Here is a 19,342-nt window from a genome sequence, read left to right on the forward strand (position 1 = left end):
TGTGAATTGAGTGATAGTTTTCATGGGAGAGCAGCTTTACATTCATCCTATCGTATTTCATTTCATTGCAGTGATTATAATCCCCTCCATGCATCATCATTCAACAGCATTTGCTTCCAATCCCTCTGATTTTTTGAGTATTTTGGAGGTACACCGAAGCACTCAGGAATGTATAACCATTCAAACAACCAAGGGTATACCCTGCATGCCAGCCCCCCAGTCACCAGCACACAGCCCTTCTCCCTTTTGAGTCTAGAGTCCCCAACCGCTCCATCTCTCCACGTCATCGTCTCTGCCTCCATCTCTGATGTCACTGCTTCTATGGATAGGGTCTTGCACTCTTCTCCCCTGATGGTCCCAGGGTCCTCCACTCCTGGACTGCAAGATCAACCACTTCCTTCCTTTTATTATAAAACATCTACCTTTACATTTGCAACATTCACAATCAGTCCTGATAGCAATTATTCACTATTGAACCACAAGAGTCTTATCCCCATCTCCTTTCACCAGTCCTGTCTAGACAAGTTGGAAACCACTCAGTCAGTGGAGATTCTACCTTCCCCCTGCACCCTCTGAAACTAGGCTCCCTCTTAAAAACTTGTAAGCCAGTCACTTCATGCCTTTGTTGCACTCCCCCCGTCCCTTATCCCCTGCTCATTTTGGGGAGCCAATGTCTCAGTTCCCATCCCTGTCAACCCTGGGTACAGACATTGTAGGAATGATCCTTGCTATAAAGTTTCATTCCCTCTTTTAAGCTACTACATCCATAAGTATAGGTCAAGTTTATCAAATTGTAGCTGATTACACTTTTTCCCCCTCTTCTTTTTTCCTCTAGTTGAGTTCTGATCATCCAGCCATTGAAGCCAGGTCAAATGGGTACAATCTGCAAGTATGGGCGTTCTTATGCATATCCATGCACTTCATATCCACTTCACTCTCCCAATACATGATTTCTTGACTGCTGCTTCCATGAGTGTTGATGGTTGATTTGAGCAACATGAACTCTGACAACTTCAATCTTTTCTCCATTTATCTGGATGTTGTTTATATTCTAGGGGTGAAGATTTTTGTTTTTATTACATTGAGGTGCAACCCGGATGGAAGGCTGTGGTCTTTGATCTTCATCAGTAAATATTTTAAGTCCTCTTTGCTTTTAGCAAGCAAAGTTTTATAATCTGCTTATCAAAGGTTGTTAATGAGTTTTCCTCCAATCCTGATGCTACGTTTTTCTTCATGTAATCCAGCGTCTCCAATTATTTGCTCAGCATACAGATTGAATAAGTATGGTGAAAAAATACAGTCCTGGTGCACACCTTTCCTAATTTTAAACCATTCACTATTTCCTTGTTCTATTTTAAAAACTGCCTCTTAGTCTATATACAGATTCCTCATGAGCACAATTACATTTTCCAGCATACTCATTTTCTGCAATGCTGTCCATAGCTTGTCATGATCCACACAATCAAAAGTCTTTGTGTAGTCAATAAAGCACAGGTAAACATCTTTTTGGTAATATCTTCTTTCAACTAAGATCCATCACATGTCAGCAATGATATGCCTTGTTACATGTAGTCTTCTGAATCTGGCTTGAACCTCTGGAAGTTCTCTGTCGATATATGGTTGTACTTGTTTATGAATTATCTTTAGCAAAATTTTATTTGAATGAAATATTAATGATATTGCTTGATGATTTCCACACTTTTCGTTGGGTTACCTCTCTTTGGAATATGCACAAATACAGATCTCTTCCAGTCAGGTGGCCAGGTAGTTGTATTCCAAATTTCTTGGCATAGATGAGAGAGTGCCTCCAGTGTTTCATCAGATTGTTGAAAGAATTCAATTTATATTCCATTAATTCCAGTGCTTTGTACTTTGCCAATGCCTTCAATGCACCTTGGACTTCTTCCTTCAGTATCATGGCTCTTGATCATATGCTACCTCTTGAAATGGTTGAACATCAACTATTTCTTTTTGGTACAGTGACTCTGTGTATTCCTTCCCTCTTCTTTTGATGCTTTATGCATCATTCAATATTTTGTCCATAGAATCCTTCAGTATTTCAAGTTGAGGGTGAGTCAAAAATGATCTGCACTCTGGTTATATTAAAATGCCTACCTATGTCCATGGCTAATGACAACATTGAGCGTGCATGTGAATTGATTCTGTCAAATAGATGAGTGACAGTGGATTATGTGGCAAATCATTTCCAAATCTGTCATGGCTTTGCCTATGAAATAATCCATAAAACACTTCAGTTTTGGAAAGTTTGTGTGCAACGGGTACCAAAAAAATTCATGGAAGAGCATAAAAAGAAGTGTTTGGACATCTGCAAACAAAATTTTGACAGATACTCAAAGGAAGGCAAAAGTTCCTTTAAAAAAAAGTCATTACTGTTGATGAGACATGGCTTCATCAGATGTAGCCTGACAGTAAACAGCAGAAAGTATGGAATGTAAACATCCTTAATCGCCCACCAAGAAAAAGTTAAATAGTCAACCATCAGCTGGAAAATTGATGCTTACAGTTTTCTAGGATTCTTATGGACCAGTATTGGAACACTGTCAGGAAGAAGGGTCAACAATCAATAGTGTTCATTACAGTGAGATGCTCACTGAACAGCTGAAACCTAAACTTCAAATTAAATGCAAAGGACTGCTATCCAAGGGCATTGTGACCTTGCATGACAATGCACATCTACACACCTCTACCCACGTTCTTGACACTCTGCATAAACATCATTTTGAGGTGTTAAAGCATTCTCCCTATTGTCCTGATATTGCTCCATCTGACTTTCACCTTTGTGATCTCCTGAAAGCAGCTCTTCAAGGATGAAGATTCACCTTCAATGAAGAAGTGAAGACAGCGGTACATTTGTGGCTCACAGCTCAGCCTAAAATATTTTTTAATAAGGTAATATGAAAGCTTGTTGACAGATGGACAAAGTATATTGAAAAGCAAGGAGATTGTGTTAAAAATGTCTTTGTCTTTTTCAAAAATTGATTAAAATAAACTCTACAGCCAGAGTGCAGATAATTTTTTACTTACCCTCGTATGTATGTAGGGAACATGGTGACTTTACAGGATAAGCACTGGACCATGAACCACAAGGTCAGCAGTTTGAGGCCACCTACTACTCCTCAGAAGAAAGATTTACAGCCTCAGAAACTCTACACAGGTTCTCTATGAGTCGGAGCAGACTCCACAGCACTTAACAACAAATGGATCATGCACATAATATATATATGCATATAAGTGTGTGTATATACTGTGCCACAGGGTTTCCAAGGTTGCAAAGCTTTATGAAAGCGGGCTGCCTTCTCCCCAGGGGTCCTAACTGCAAAGTACAATCCCAAGACCACCACCAGCAGCAGTACCACCACCCTAAAACTTGTGAGAATGGCAAATTCTGGGTCTCACCCTAGATTTCACCTCTTGCCTTCAAGTTGATTTCCACTCCTGGTGACCCTATGGGTGTATGGAAGCAGACTGCCAGATCTTTCTCCTGTGGAACTGCTGGTGGGTTCGGGTTTACACTACCAACCTTCTGCAGTCAGTGCTTCTACCCTAGACTTACTGAATGAGAAACTCTGGATATGGGGTTGGGGCAGCAATCTATATTTTAACAAGTTTTTGCATGATCCTGATACACCTAAAGTTTGAAACCAATGATTTAAAGCATTCTCAAGCTTGTCTGCACATTGTAATCACCTGAGAAACTTTTAAAACTATTGATTCCTGCAACTCATACCCAGAGATGTTAATTTAACTAGGTGTGTAGTTCCCAGGTAATCATAATATACAACAAAGTTTGAAAATCTTTGGGATTTGAAAAGAACTTCCCCCTATTCAGAGAATCGTCTTTCTAAATTATAAGTGAAGAAAAATATATAAACTTATTTCATGAAGAAAAGCTAGGATTTTAAATATAGAGGGCGTTCAAGGTGTTTATTTTAGCAGTATATATAAAAATTGGGGCAATTAATTTTAAAATTTTTTTCAAAGATAATTGTTCTCTGGATTCAGGGATAAGGTAGAGGGATAGAAGTCTTAGGGTTGCTTAGATGATGGCTATGTCCCCAAGCATGAAAGTTGTCTCTAGACTAGGGCAAGGCCAAGACCAAACCAAATCCATTGCCATCGAATTGATTTCTTCTACTTATAATGACCAATAAGACAGAGCAGAACAGTCCCATAGGGTTTCCAAGACTATTCTTATTTATTTTTTTAACGTTTATTGTGAATTTGGTGAAGGTTTACAGAGCAAATCAGTTTTCCATTAAACAATTCATACATGTTGAAAAAAAAGACTCCAGTTCTCTAGTGACCGGAGGCAAGGCTGCAGCTCAGGTTAACTGTGTTTCCTCTCCCTTTCTCTGGTGTACTTCCCGTTTCCCTACACTTCACAGTCCCAGTCCTGCCAAGTCCCAGAAACAGAAAGAGAAAACCTCTCTGGAGGACACTGGCAAGGAGAAGTAGGACACTCAGGAGAAGGAAAGGATTCTCCCTTAGGACCCAGGAGGAAAATCTAAAGGCTTTAATATTCAAGCCTAAAACTAAAGCCTGGCTGGCTGGTTGGCTATGTGCTGTCAAGGTGGTTCAGACTCATAGCAACCTTGTATAGGGTTTCCTCGGCTGGTGTGTTGCTGGACTGCAAGGTCAGCGGTATAAACCCACCAGCCGCTCCCAGGAAACCCTCTACAGGGTCGCTATGAGACAGAAACAACGTCACAACACAACAAAAAATCTTTGTGAGAGCAGAAAACCTCAGCTTTTCTAACACAGAGCGACTAGTGGACCCGAAGGGCTGACCTTGCAATAAGCAGCCCAAATTGTAATGTACTGCGTCACTGGGGCTCCCAAAACAAAAGCTTGGAGGCTCCAATTTCTTCATAAGGAGACTCCAGAAAGGGCAAAAGCATTTTGACTTGGCAGACTACAACATGACCAAAGCTGAAGTGAAGAAGTAGTTACCAAGTTTACAACCAGATAAGAACCTGATGACTGATGACCACGTCCCCAGCCCCCAGAATCTGCCCCGAAGTCCACATTCCTTCCCAGCATGCTTGGGGGTGGCCAACTTGAATGATGCTGCCAGGACTCCTACCAGGTCCTGAGATGCTGCCAGCCCTGTGTTCTATACTGGGTCCTGCCCTTCCTTGCTTTTACAACGTGGAACAGGAAGTACGTTTACATCAGCTGCAGGCTGGAAGACAGAAGCCTGGGGAAATCTCCAGAGCATGGAGCCTCATGGGTTGAACACTAAGACCTTGAAAGTATTTTGTTTTAGCTTTCCCCAAAAAACTATCCATTGAAAGAAATCTCAGTGAAATCCTAAGGGTTGAAAGGGTGGGTGGATTGGGGAACTATGGATTAGGACTTGGAGTTAACAAAAGCATTCCAATCTTCTTTCTTAACTGTATGGCTAGTGTGGGGTGGATGTCAGGGGGAGGAAGTGGAATGGCTTAAGATGTTGTTGTTGATGTTAAGTCCTATGGATTCGGTTCCGGCTCCTGTATAAGATTTCCAAGGAGCAGCTGGTCAGTTTGAACCCATGACCTTGTGGTTTGCAGTCCAGTGCTTATCATATAGCACCACACCAGATCCATGAGAGGTGCTAATTCAGCTTTGTTGAACAATACCTTGTTTATTTGGATGTGGCTAGGGATCTGGTGTCATAAGAAACTGCCTATGTAAATGTGACAGATACAAACAACTCCTCTGATTCTGTAGCACAAACTGGCAATCAGTGTGAATTGTTCATAAAAACACGCTGTCCTCTGGAACTACATCTGGGGACGAGGACAGTGAGTATGGGGAGCCCAACAGAGCCCAGGGGACTTTTTCCAATGACACCCATAAGACCCACAACACCCACCTGCCTAAAGACAATAGTTCTCAATCTTTTGGAGACTAAGAATATCCCTATAATTGGTGCTGTATTGTTAACATTTGATGATTGAAAATTTTTAAATATTGCTGTATATGAGGATCAATATATGAATTTGGTAACATTGTAAATAAATATGCTTTTTATTCTTCATTGTAGTATCTATATATATTTGAAAAACGTTCAGATACTCGTATGTAGAACTATTACTTTTTTGGATAGTGTATAGTATTATTAAAGTCAATTCTGACTCATAGTGACCCTTTATGACCCTATATAAAAATATCAAAGCACAAATAAATGGAAGTACATAGGGTTTATTCTAGTAATTATTCTATATGCATATAAGAAGAACGTTTTGTTTAAAAAAAAAAGAGGGGGCTCAACACGGGTTAGTTTTAAGGGGAAGAGGTGGGAACAGTGAAAAATAAGCATTGACTAGCTTCCACATGTGAAAAATAAGCATTGACTAGCTTCCACATGAGGAGCTCTGGTAGTGTAGTGGTTACGAATCGGGCTGCAAACCTTAAGGTCAGCGGTTCGAAACTACCAGCTGCTCCGCGGGAGAAAGATGAGGCTTTCTACTCCCGTAAAGATTTACACCCTCGGAAACCCTGTACAGGGTCGCTATGGGTCGGAACCGACTCGACGGCACTGAACAACAACAACAGCTTCCACATGACTGGTTGAAATCAAGTCTCCTTTTGAGACCAACTGACACCAGGTTACTACTAGGTGATTTCTGTGGCCCCCATTCATTTGAAATTGCCTGAAGTTAAGTTTTTTGTAGAAGATAGAATTTAAATGGCTCCATGGATATCACAGTTATCTTATCCCAGAACGGATTTGAGATTTTATGATTAATATCTGGTAGCGTAGTGGCTACGAATCGGGCTGCGAACCTTAAGGTCAGCGGTTCGAAACTACCAGCTGCTCCGCGGGAGAAAGATGAGGCTTTCTACTCCCGTAAAGATTTACACCCCCGGAAACCCTGTACAGGGTCGCTATGGGTCGGAACCGACTCGACGGCACTTAACAACAACAACAACATCTGGTAGCGTAGTGGTTACAAATCAGGCTGCTAACCTCAGGGTCAGCAGTTCGAAATTACCAGTTGTTCCGCGGGAGAAAGATGAGGCTTTCTGCTCCCGTAAAGATCTGCAGCCTCGGAAACCCTGTACAGGGTCTCTATGAGTCGGAACTGACTCCATGGCACATAACAACAACAACAACATCTCCACATTAGGGAGTCCTGGTATGGAGTTGTAGGATAAACGCTACATGGCTAACCACACGTTCAGCAGTTCAAACCCACCAGCCACTCTTTCGAAGCCCTGTTCAGGATCGCTAAGAGTTGGAACCGACTCAACAGCACTAAGCAATAATCTCCACATTACTTCTTTTTATCTGTTCTTGGATACGCTTCACACTGTGAATGTTTCTCTACACTCAGGAATTTGTCAATTCCTGTTCCTCCGTTTCTCTCTTTTAACATGGTTCATATAAACTCTCACAATACTTTCAGGAGAGACCGTTGAGCAATTCTGTATTTTTATTTAAGAGAGACACACACAGAGAGAAGTCTGAATTAGAATGGCTTTTCACTGGTTTTCTTTACATGTGACTGAACGAATTTATGAACTCCTACCAAAGGGTACGTTGTTGTTGTTAAGTGCCATTGAGTTGAACCTGTATAGTGAACCTATATAGGGTTTCGGAGGAGCAATTGGTTGGTTTGAACTACCAGCCTTGTGGTTCACAATCCAGTGCTGATCCTACAGCACCACATCAGAAGTTTAGGATCCACTAATAAATCAAATTATGCACAAAATACTGTATTGTAATTCTTTTCAAACTGTTATTGTTAAGTACCATCGGTTCTGACTCATAGCAACCCTATTTAGGGTTTCCGAGGAGCAGCTGGTGGGCTTGAACTGTCAACCTTGCAATTAGTAGTCCAGTGTTTGTCCTACAGTGCAACACCATGACTTTTCAAATTAGTCACATATTAATTGTTGTTGGCAGATGCCATCAAGTCAGTTCCAACTCATAGCAACGCTATTGCACAAAAGAACGAAATGCTTCCCAGTCCTGCGCCATCCTCACAATCGTAGCTACCTTGGAGCCCAATGCTGTTTCCACTGTACCAATCCATCTCCTTGGGGGACTTCCTAGTTTTCATTAACCCTCCACTTTACTAAGCATGATGTCCTTCTTCAGAGATTGGTCCCTCCTGACAACATGTCCAAAGCGTGAGAGTTGAAATCCTGACATTCTGGTTTTTAAGGAGCATTCTAAGGAGTCCTCCTAGTGTGGCGCTGTGGGTTAATTCACTAGGCTGCAAAGTTGCTTTGAATCGCAAGGTTAGTGGTTCAAGCTCAGCAGCTACTGTTTGGAAACACTATGGGGTTTTAATATTCTTCTCCAACACCATAATTCAAATACATTGATTCTTCTAAAATCTTCCTTATTCATTGTCCAGCTTCCACATGCAAATGAGGCCATTGAAAATACTATGGCTTGGATCAAGCACACCTTAGTCCTCACACTGATCTTTTTGCTTTTGAACACTTTAAAGATGTCTTTTGCAACAAATTTGTCTAATGTAATATGTCATTTGATTTCTTGACTGCTGCTTTCATGGGTGTTGATTGTGAATCCAAACAAAATGAAGTTTTGACAACTTCAATTTTTTTCTCCATTTATCATATATTAATAAGAACTATTATACTCTCCAATAATTATAATACTTATTCTAGCATCACATTTCTTAATTATGCAGAAAATAGAGAATTTATACTCCATCTAAGGTGTGACACTCTAAGATAAGCACTGGACCGCAAGGTCAGTTTGAATCACAGTGTTGGCGGTCAAATTTACCGCCAACTCCTTGGAAACCCTATACAGGGTGGCGATGAGTCGGAACTGACTAGATGACACTTAACACCAAAAACAATTTTTAATTGAAATAGTTAAATCTTTCCATAATTAAAGACCCAAAGCCACCAAACCCATTGCCACCCAGTCAATTCCAACTCACAACGACCCTGTAGGATAAAGTAGAACTTCCCCAAAGAGTTTCCTAGGCTGTAATTGGCGTTGCAGGTTAATGCGCCAGACTGCAAAGCCATTTGAATTGCAAGGTCAGTGGTTCAAGCTCACCAGCTCCTCCTTGGAAACGCTATTCAGGGTCCCTATGGGTAGGAACCGACTCTATGGCTCTTAACAACAACAATTCTTTTACAGAAGCACACTGATACATCTTTCTCCCAAGAAGTGATTGGTGCGTTCCAACCATCAGCCTTTCGATTAACAGTAGCTTGCTTAACCACAGCATCACTAAGTTTCCTTGAAGAAAACGTTCTATTTAGAGAATCAGAATTCGAATTTCTCTGGCTATGTCGTGTTTTATGATCATCTTTACTAAGTTTTAGGTCAAATATTACAATGTCCACTTCTTTCCTCCTTGATCTTTTTTTTTTTTTTTTGACATTTTTTTTAAAAAATATGTATAAATCTTAAATAAAATTCAGCTAAATTTAGTTGGATATTCCTCTGAAAAATTTTAAAACTCTAGGTATCATGGATTAAATTATCCTCCAACTTGCTAAATATCTTTTAAAGAATCTATTTAAAATTGAAAACTTCAGTCAATTGAACTAACTGCTTTGCCTAACATTCATCAAATGTAAAGGGGCCTGAGTGGTGTGATGGTTAAGTGTTCAGTTACTAACCAATTTGCAGTTCAAACATACCACGTGCTCCTCAAAATAAAGGACCTGGCGATCTGGATCTGTTCCCATAAAGAGTGGTGTTATTGTTGTTGTTAAGTGCCTTGGAGTCAGTTCTGACTCATAGCAACCCTGTATAGGGTTTCCGAGGAGCAGCTGGTGGGTTTGAACAGTCAGTCTTGTAGTTTGCCATCCAGTGGGACAGTTCTGCACTGTCATATAGGGTGACTACGAGTTGAGAATGACTTGACAGCACACAAAGGAATCTAATGTAACTTGCTTCACTGAAGTTTGCTGCATTTTGGGGTGAATTTTACTGAATACACTAATTGTTTCCATTTTGTATAATGTGTGCGTATACTAATCAAACTCAAGTTAATACAAAGAGTCGACAGGAACTTTGCACTGATTTCCACCCAAGAAATGGTCAAGTTATCTGAAGAGTATAACCTGGGAGTATGGGCTTTTCTTCTGGCCATACCTAAGCCTCTGAGCAGCCCTTTGGTGATATAACCAGTGTCGTTGGGCTGTTAGTTCGGAAGGAGGCACAGAAAATGTCAGGGAAGTAAGCGGGTGGTTCTTGGAGCTGATGACATCAGCCTAAGCAGCTTTAACCATCAATCAGACAGCAGATCACTCTCCTATTTAACTGTTTTTTATCCTTAAAAACTCAGATTAAATATTGCCATCCATGGAAGTCTTCTTATAGATAGTCCAACAATTTTTGGCCTCTTTTCTGCTTTCCCTATTACTTTGAATATCCCTTTATTCCAGCACTTAATACATTCTCTTGTAATTCTTTGCATTCACATTCATTAGCAGACTGTGGACACCTCGGGGCACTGACTTCTCATCCTTGGACACTGTAAGTGTCCCCAGTGACTAGTAAACAAATGGAAGACCAACCACATGACTAAAGCACTCCCAAGGGCTGGAAGCCACAAGACAGTGTGCAACGTCATGTTGCTACTTGATTGTATGCAGCCTATTGCTTATTACAACCTTCTCCACTCTTTTATGATGTTCTACAATCCACAATACGGATTCTGTACTTACAATTTTCTAAACATACCAGGCTATTTAATGTAATTCTCTAGTTTGCTAATGTATATGCACACACACACTTTAGTTTGGGGAGCAGAGACTAGCAAACTCCTACCTTTCTTATCAGTTCAGTGTCAAATTCCCTAAGAAAATCTGACATTGCTTTCCTCCCAAAGTTGAGCTGGGTGTCCCTTCTCTGTGTTCCCACCATAGCCTCTTTCTTAACTGACTTAACAGTTTAATTCATCCTTGCCATATCTTCTAGAAAAGTGTTTGATGGTCAAAGCAAATTGAATGTTCATAGTCAGCAAGAAGTTCTGAAATGATCAAGACTTTCATAGCTCCCTCTACTGTATACTTCCTGAGACCCAGTGTGTTTGTTCTAAAACCTATTTATTACAGTTGTACCTGTTAGTGTAACTAAGTCGTTTAATTAGATCTGACTTAAGAGGGCAGCATTATGAGTGGGGTGAAAAAAGAACTGTGTTTCCTACAAAAATACCATGCTTTGGAAAGATAAGTTACTAAAATAATTATACTGTTGAATTACTTATAGGCAAGGTAACAGACAAAGATGGAGAGTGTAAAACCTTGATGTAATCCCATTCAGATTGTTTCTTAAATTCCCATCATTTCAAACTCTATTTTGACACATCCCAAACTAGTAGCGTAATGGTTACCAATCAGGCTGCAAACCAGCAGTTCGAAACTACCAGCTGTTCCGCAGGAGAAAGATGAGGCGTTCTGCTCCCGTAAAGATTTACAGCCTCGGAAACCCTGTACAGGGTCGCTATGGGTCGGAACCAACTCCACGGCACACAGCCACCATTATGAGAGTGGTTTCTAGAATTCCCATCGGCCGACCCATATCAAAATAGAAGCCCTTAGCTCTAAATCAAAACATTTGTAAACAAACAAACAACAACAACAACAAACTGTCTGTGTATATAAGTCAAAATAAAATGACTAAGGTATGTATCTATCATTGTTTTTACCTGTCCCAATTATGTATTATATTAAAATGATCCTGGAGGAGGGGAAAGAGATAGTCTGTCTCCTTCACTAGATTGTGAATGTCTTGAAAGCCAAGATCATATCTTGTTCATATTGATAGTACCTACACCTGGACTCCTGGTGTGGCACTGTAGGATCCACACTGGACTGTGAACCACAAGGTAGGCAGTTCAAATCCACCAACTGCTCCTTGGAAACCTTATACAGGGTCGCTATGAGTCAGAACCAGTTCCATGGTACTTAATAACAAGTGTTTGGGAAGCGTGTTTGGATCATAGAAGATCTTCACTCAGTGCTTCTTGACCCAAACTGTTTTTGTATAGATCTCGTTAAGCATTAATGCACCAGAGTCACTAGGGGGCAATGTAGCAGCATTCCCTTTGGAATGACCATCCAGGGAGGTGCTTCCACTGTTCAACCACCACGTTAAACCCTCTGCTATCCAATGGATTCCAGCTCATAGTGACTCTATGGAACAGAACAGACCTGCCCCCATAGGGTTTCCAAGGCTGTAAATCTTGAAGGAATCAGACAGCCACATCTTTCTCCCATGGAGTGCTTGTGGTTCCAAAAGCCCACTTTTTGTTTAGTGACCAAGTAAATATGTGATCACTGTGTAACCCAGGCTCCTAGCTTTACATTGCTCATGTGTAAAACAAGAATAAGAAAATTGGACAAGTGAGCTCAAAACCTCTCCCAGGTGTAAACAATCATATTTTTCTTTTCCTTAGGGATTAGTGTCCTTAACTTCCTCCTGTTTCAAGAACACAGCTTTTTAGAGGCAATTTAAACAAAAACAAACAAAAGCACAACACAACAATTATGCAAATTGCTATTTCTTCATCCACATTAATGTACCTTCTCTCTCAGGGCAGAATCTGGCAGGGTCCAAAGTGTGGTTGGAACAGATACAAAAGAAAATTTCTAATGGGATGTGGCTATTTCACCTTCACATGAATTCAAAATGTTCTCGTTTGTGTGCAGAACAGAAACTCAACCCTCTACTTGCTGACATTTGAAGGGAGTGGTGGCAACTCATATATTGAAAATGAGTACGAAAAGAAATATCCTGACGTACCAAAACTGTACAAACATGCTAACTGCTTTTTAAGTTTTTGACTTCTGATTTATTTTTCTTTTCTTACCTTCCCATGGAGAAGGGCAGTCAATGAATAGTCAGATCTTCAGGTACCTATCTGATAATCTGTCTTCCAGAAATACTGTTAGGTATGAAAGAAGAGCCTTTCTCTTACCTCCCTTCCAGAAGTATAATTAAGTATGAAAGTAACATACCAAACCCTTAAAATAACTAGCCCTTTCAAAGTAGGGTTGTCAGGTTTGGAATGAGAAGTGTGGTTCCTTTGAGGGGACCTGTCATATTGATCAATTTGTGTCCTACAAAGAATTAAGGAACAAAGGAGCGTCAGACCCAGTAACTGCCCTAAAGGCACTTGTCACCAAACATGGCTTCTCCCTTTATCTCTGCCTATCCCTGACTGCTGTCTGCTGCCTATTGCGAATGCCTTGGAAATGTTGGGTTATAAATCTATCAAATTGTACCTATTCTTTCTCCTCCCTCTCAGGGCCCATCTCTGGTCGCTGAACACACAGAGTTATTGTAGAGATACTTTTTGAAGGCTTAAGTAAGTGGCTGAGCTACCACTGGTCATTTCCTGGGATAGGCCGCGTTAACCTATTTGTGAAGGGCAGTGCCTCAGCCGGTTCATCTATAACAAAGATAATTTGCGAGTTTCAAAGGGCACATAGGGCACAAAAAAGGCATTTTATTATTATCGTATGTGATAACGTTGTCGCAGCAAGTTTGGGTTGTGCAGGCGGATCGCCTGGGTTTAAATTCCCGTGCTGGGGATACGGACTCCTGGCGTGGGGCTTTAGAATCAGCACTGGACTGCGAACCACAGTTCAGCAGTTCAAATCCACCAACTGCTCCACAGAAACCCTATACAGAGTCGCTGTGAGTCGGAATCCACTCGACAGCACTTAACAACAACATAGAGTTTGGGGACACCTGCAAGTCTCAGTGCCTCAATTGCCTCATTTGTAAAGTGGGACCTGCTGCTGGCATGGTTGGTGGGTGGGTGGGGTGCTAGTACCCTCTGAGAAGCATACCAACAAGCCTGGCAGTTTCAAGCATCCTTGCCTTTAACCAAAGCCTCACACCTAACCTCTTGGTCCCAGAGGCAGGAGGCCTTCCTAGAGGAGGTGCGAGGGCGGGAGAAGTGGGGGGAGCGTGCCGCTGTGGGACTCATCAAGGATAGAAAGGGAGAAGACGAACTTGACTCTGAGCTCTAGCCAGAAGCTCTAGCTCAGACCCCGGCTGGCGGAGCGCGCTCCCACGAGGCGGGCAGATGGGGGCCGGGCTCGGGACCCCGCCCAAGGCGGCGGCCGGTCCGGGGGCTGGGCGCTGCTGGCTGAGCCCACGGGGCGGAGAGGAGCGGGGCTGGAGGAGGAGTAGAAGGAGGGGCTGGTCAAGGGAAGTGCGACGTGTCTGCGGAGCCTTTTTATACCTCCTTCCCCCGAGTCCCGCAGCAGCTCAGTCAGCGCCATCCGTGCGTCCTTCCGTCTCTGCTCTCAGCGCCGCAGGCACCGTCTCAGCTAGCCGGCCAGCATGTCGGGGGTCAAGAAGCAGAAGACGGTAGGCTTCGAGTTCCCTGCTTGCCCGCTCCCCACTCGTGCAGCACCCACCCCTTGGGTTCCACCCACCTCCCGCCTGGCCACCCTCTCAGAGGGCCAGCAGCCGCGACGCGCAAGCTGGGGCGCCGGGAGGAGGAAAAGGAAGGCGCCGGGGCGGGAGAGCAAAAGGGCGAGATTGGGTCTGGGATCCTCTGGGGCAGCCCTCGCGGGGGCGGTCCCTCCCTGCCCAGCGCCCCTGAGAACCTTCGCTCTAGGGGTTGTCATGTCCGTGATTGAGCTCCGGAGGACTTGCAAATGGGTCCCGATCAAAGACAGGGAAATTCCTTTCTTCTCCAAGACTTTGCCAGACCGCCTTTTCTTCTGTAGGCTCTCAGCGCGAGTCGAGCGGGTGGTGGGCTGAGCTGACACCGGTTCTACAAGGTCTGATCTCTGGGCACACGTCAGGGAACAGTCATTGGGGTTTTGTCTATGAATCTTTCTTAGAGTGGATTCTAATGACAGACTTTCATAGAAGCTGCGATTATCTAGGCTTACTGGAGGAAGTAGCATTTGTACACGAGTGTAGGAGTTAACTAACCCACTAGCTTATTTCTGCTCCCTGTTGGCATTGATGGGTCCTAGAGCTCATTGGAGGGACTGTCAGCTTTGTGAAGTTAGGTGAGTGGACTGATTAGAGGAGGCGCAATTTTACTGAGAATGGATCTGGACGGGCTCCTTAAAGGGAAATATGAGGGTATGTTCCGTTCCCATTTAGGAACATTGTTGTTGTTGTTAAGTGCCGTCAAAACAGTTCTGACTCATAGAGACCCTCTATAGGGTTTCCAAGAAGCGGCTGGTGGATTTGAACCACCAACTTTGTGGTTAGCAGTACAGTGCTGATCCTGTAGCGCCACACCAGAACTCCGTATTTAACAATATTGTTGTTGTTAAGTGCTGTCGAGTCAATTCCGACCCATAGCGACCCTGTATAGGATTTCCGAGGAGCAGCTGGTGAGCTTAAACCGCCGACCTTGCAGTTCAAATGGTTTTGCCATCTGGCGTATTAACCCACAGCGCCACATCAGGGCTTAAGTGCCATCAAGTTGGTTCCGACTCCTAGCGAGCCTGTATAGGGTTTCCAAGGAGCAGCTGGTGAGCTTGAACGGCCAACCTTACAGTTCAAAGGCTTTGCAGCTTGGCGCATTAACCCACAGCTCCGTATCAGGACTCCATTTAACAATATGTTGTTGCTATTAGGTGCCGTCGAGTTGATTCCGACCCATAGCAACCCTGTATAGGGTTTCCAAGGAGCAGCTGGTGAGCTTGAACCGCCGACCTTGCAGTTCAAAGGGCTTTGCCGTCTGGCGCATTAACCCACAGCGCCACATAGGCTCCTAAATTTTTGCATCTTTAAAAATAGAGACAGTAATCAGAGACTGAAACGTTGGAAGGAGACGCATAGACAGCTGTTGGGCCACGCTATAACTTGGCTGTCAAGCCTTGATCTGGATCCAAACCAGCAGTCTGGCTGCTGAATACTCGCTGTAACTACCACACTGCAAGCCTTAGATGAATGTAGTGTATTGGCCAACAGGTGCTTTATAATGATGGGGAATCTGCTCATTCAGTGATAGTGAGAAATTTGAGGGCTACAGCGTTTGATCTTTGCACTTAGATATTTTGAAACATCTATTTTTTTCTTTTTTGTCTGGAATATTATGAAGCAGGTTCTCAGACCCAGACTAGATAATGAAGGGCTCAGTATAGGGTTAAATTAACACCTGAAACAGCTAACAGAACATCTGAATTTTTATTTAGCCAACACAATTATAAACTAGCACCAACACAAATACCCAAAAGAGTTAGGTAGGCAGTATTGGGTAAAGCAAACTAGAGGTAAATACATATGAACTCTTCTTAAGCAGGGAGTCGAGCCAATTCAGCCATGGTCAACAAAGCAAAACCAGAATGGACCCAAATCTGTAAAATGCATGTGTTCTGGAATGATAACCAGAACAGAAAAAATTATGGATAGACCCCTGCTAGAAACTTAATCTCCTTCTAGAAAACAAAGGCATTGCATAACAACCCAATCTCTTGACCTGCAGACTCAGAAACAGGTTTCCAGTTCAAAGATGGTGGCCAACCACCACTGTCGCATTCCCCAATAAGTAAGGTAAACGTGAGTTTACTTGTGTTTTCGTACTAATCTGTAGTGAACAATTTCACTTTTTGTTTTCACCACATCAAATATTCTTCTAGATATGTCTGGCATATGACTCTCTCCCAACCCCAACAGCACCTTCCTACGGAATCAAAGCCACTTTTTAAATTTATAATCCCTAATGTTGTGCTCTGGTAGCGTAGTGGTTACGAATCGGGCTGCGAACCTTAAGGTCAGTGGTTCGAAACTACCAGCCGCTCCGCGGGAGAAAGATGAGGCTTTCTACTCCCATAAGGATTTACACCCTCCGAAACCCTGTACAGGGTCGCTATGGGTCGGAACCGACTCGACGGCACTTAACAACAACAACAACAATGTTGTTGTTAAATTCCAATTCATAGTGACCCTGTATAGGATTTTCCAGGAGAGGCTGGTGGGTTTGAACCACTGACCTTGTGTTTAGCAATCCAGTGCTTATCCTACAGGACCCCACAATCCCTGATGTTGGTGTTATGTTCTGTAGAGTCCGTTCCAACTCATAGCGATCCTGTATAGGGTTTTCAAGGAGCAACTGGTGGGTTTGAGCTGCTGATCTTGTGGTTTGCAGTCCATTGCTTATCCCACAGCATCAAACCAGGTGTCCACAATCCCTGAGAGGGGCAACCAAACCAAAAAACACATTGCCATTGAGTTGATCCCAACCCATAGTGACCCTGTGTAGGGTTTCCAAGGGTATACATCTTTAAGGGAACAGAAAACCTCATCTTTCTCCCAAAGAGTGTCTGGTGGGTTTGCACTGCTAGCCACATGTTTAGCTGTCCAGTGCTTATCCTACAGAACCACGAGGACTCCTTGATAGGGGCAGAGTACCTAACAAACACTACAGATTAGTAAGTAAGCACAACTAACCCTGTGTTCATCCTTCTTATGGAAGAATTCGCCATTGTTGACCACACTACTTAGAATATGTTGTTTGCCATTGTTGTTGTTATTAAGTGCCATCTAGTTGGGTCCGACTCATAGTGACCCTATATAGGGTTTCCCAGGAGCGGCTGATGAGTTTTGAACCATTAGCCTTGTGGTTCAGACTGACCTTGTGGTCCATTGCTTATCCTGCAGCATCACACCAGGACTCCAGAGTCACAGCAATAATCCAATTCCCTGTATCAGGCTCCTGAAAGAGCTCACTGTGTTTCTTCCAAGTTTCCCATTCCAGGGCTTTGACACATAATGTTTTCCCATTCCAGTTATTGGTCATTGTTTTGGTACAACTGCACTTTACTAATTCAGGTCTGTTCCAATGTCACTGTGTTGGCCACCATGACTGATTGAACCAGTTCAAAACCCTGCTCCCAAATTTTAAAAGTTTTGGAAACGTTGCATGTTAAAACACAACATGTCCACATGTGTGACCTTTGAGGTAATCAATGATTTGAGAAGTGAGTCTTGCTGACCTAGAAAACTAACCTTGGAGTGAGGCTGGGTTGAATTCATTAGGGGTTGTCAGGAATCATTGTTATTTCTACACAGTTACATCATACAGTAGCTGCTGCCGTAGTCTTAAGTTCTTGTCAAACCACCTCTGTGTGCTAGATGGTATTCTGGGGTGGACTCTCCCCACACCCCAAGGTCTCTGGAATGTCAGTTCACATCACTCTAGGAAGAGTAAATTGTTTTGGTTTAAGTGAATAAGTGTAGGATGATTTTCTTAAAAGCTTGAAAAGAAAAAAAAATTTCAACAAAGGAATGTAGCACATTCTTTCTGTGCTAAGCATCTGTTATACATTGAATTGTGTCCCCATAATATATATTGTAAATCCTAACTTCTATACTTGTGATTGGAGTCCTGGTGTGGTTAATGTGCTGGACTGCAAAGTCGTTTGAACTGCAAAATTGGTTTGAACTGCAAAGTCGGCAGTTCAAGCTCACCAGCTCCTTGGAAACCTTATACAGGGTCACTATGGATTGGAGCCAACTTGAAGGCACTTAACAACAACAACAACATACTTGTGATTATAATCCCATTTGGGTATGAGTAGTCTTTGTTCAGTTAATGAGGCAGCATTAGTGTAGAGTATATCTCAAGTCAATCTCTTTTGAGATTAAACAAACAAGTAGAGGAGAGAAAATGGAAGACACATGGCAAGTCACATGAAGATGGACCAGGAACTCAGAAGAGGCAAGGACCTTCCACCTGAGGTGACAGAAGAAGTCTTCCCCTTAAGCTGGCACTCTGAATTCACACTTTTAGTCTCCTAGGCTGTGAGAAAAATTTCTGTTTGTTAAAGCCACCCATTCGTGGTTTTTCTGATACGGCAGCACTAGGTAATGTACGCATCTGTACCATAGAAACCAGACATAGTTACCTCCTACCACCGATATACTTCTAAACCTGCCTGTCCTTCCCAAGCTCCCTTACCCACCATACACACAGGTAACCAGGAGAGGAAAGAGGAAGATTGCCCCCCCGCCAAGTGGAAACAAAGGAAGATAAAGGCTTGGTCCTGTCCTTTTTACCTCATTTCCTGGATTAACATTCATCAAGGCCCAGAACATATGTTATGGCCTAGAGACACTGACAGAGAACTTCCAGAGGTTCAAGCTGGATTCAGAAGAGGCCGTGGAACGAGAGATATCATTGCTGATGTCCGATGGATCTTGGCTGAAAGCAGAGAATATCAGAAGGATGTTTACCTGTGCTTTATTGACTTCGCAAAGGCTTTCGATTGTGTGGATCATGACAAGCTATGGACAACATTGAGAAGTATGAGTATTCCAGAACACTTAATTGTACTTCTAAGAAATCTGTACCTAGACCAAGAAGCAGTTGTTCGAACAGAACATGGGAACACTGAATGTTTTAAAATT

General features: G+C 42.7%; 1 pseudogene; it reads left to right on the forward strand.

The window, feature by feature from the left end:
• Positions 1-5,086, forward strand: part of LOC102835360 — a 30,189-nt pseudogene extending 25,103 nt beyond the window's left edge.
• The last annotated feature ends 14,256 nt before the right edge of the window (positions 5,087-19,342 follow it).

Source organism: Chrysochloris asiatica, unplaced genomic scaffold (genome assembly GCF_000296735.1).
Source record: "Chrysochloris asiatica unplaced genomic scaffold, ChrAsi1.0 scaffold00003, whole genome shotgun sequence".
Classification (NCBI taxonomy): domain Eukaryota; kingdom Metazoa; phylum Chordata; class Mammalia; order Afrosoricida; family Chrysochloridae; genus Chrysochloris; species Chrysochloris asiatica.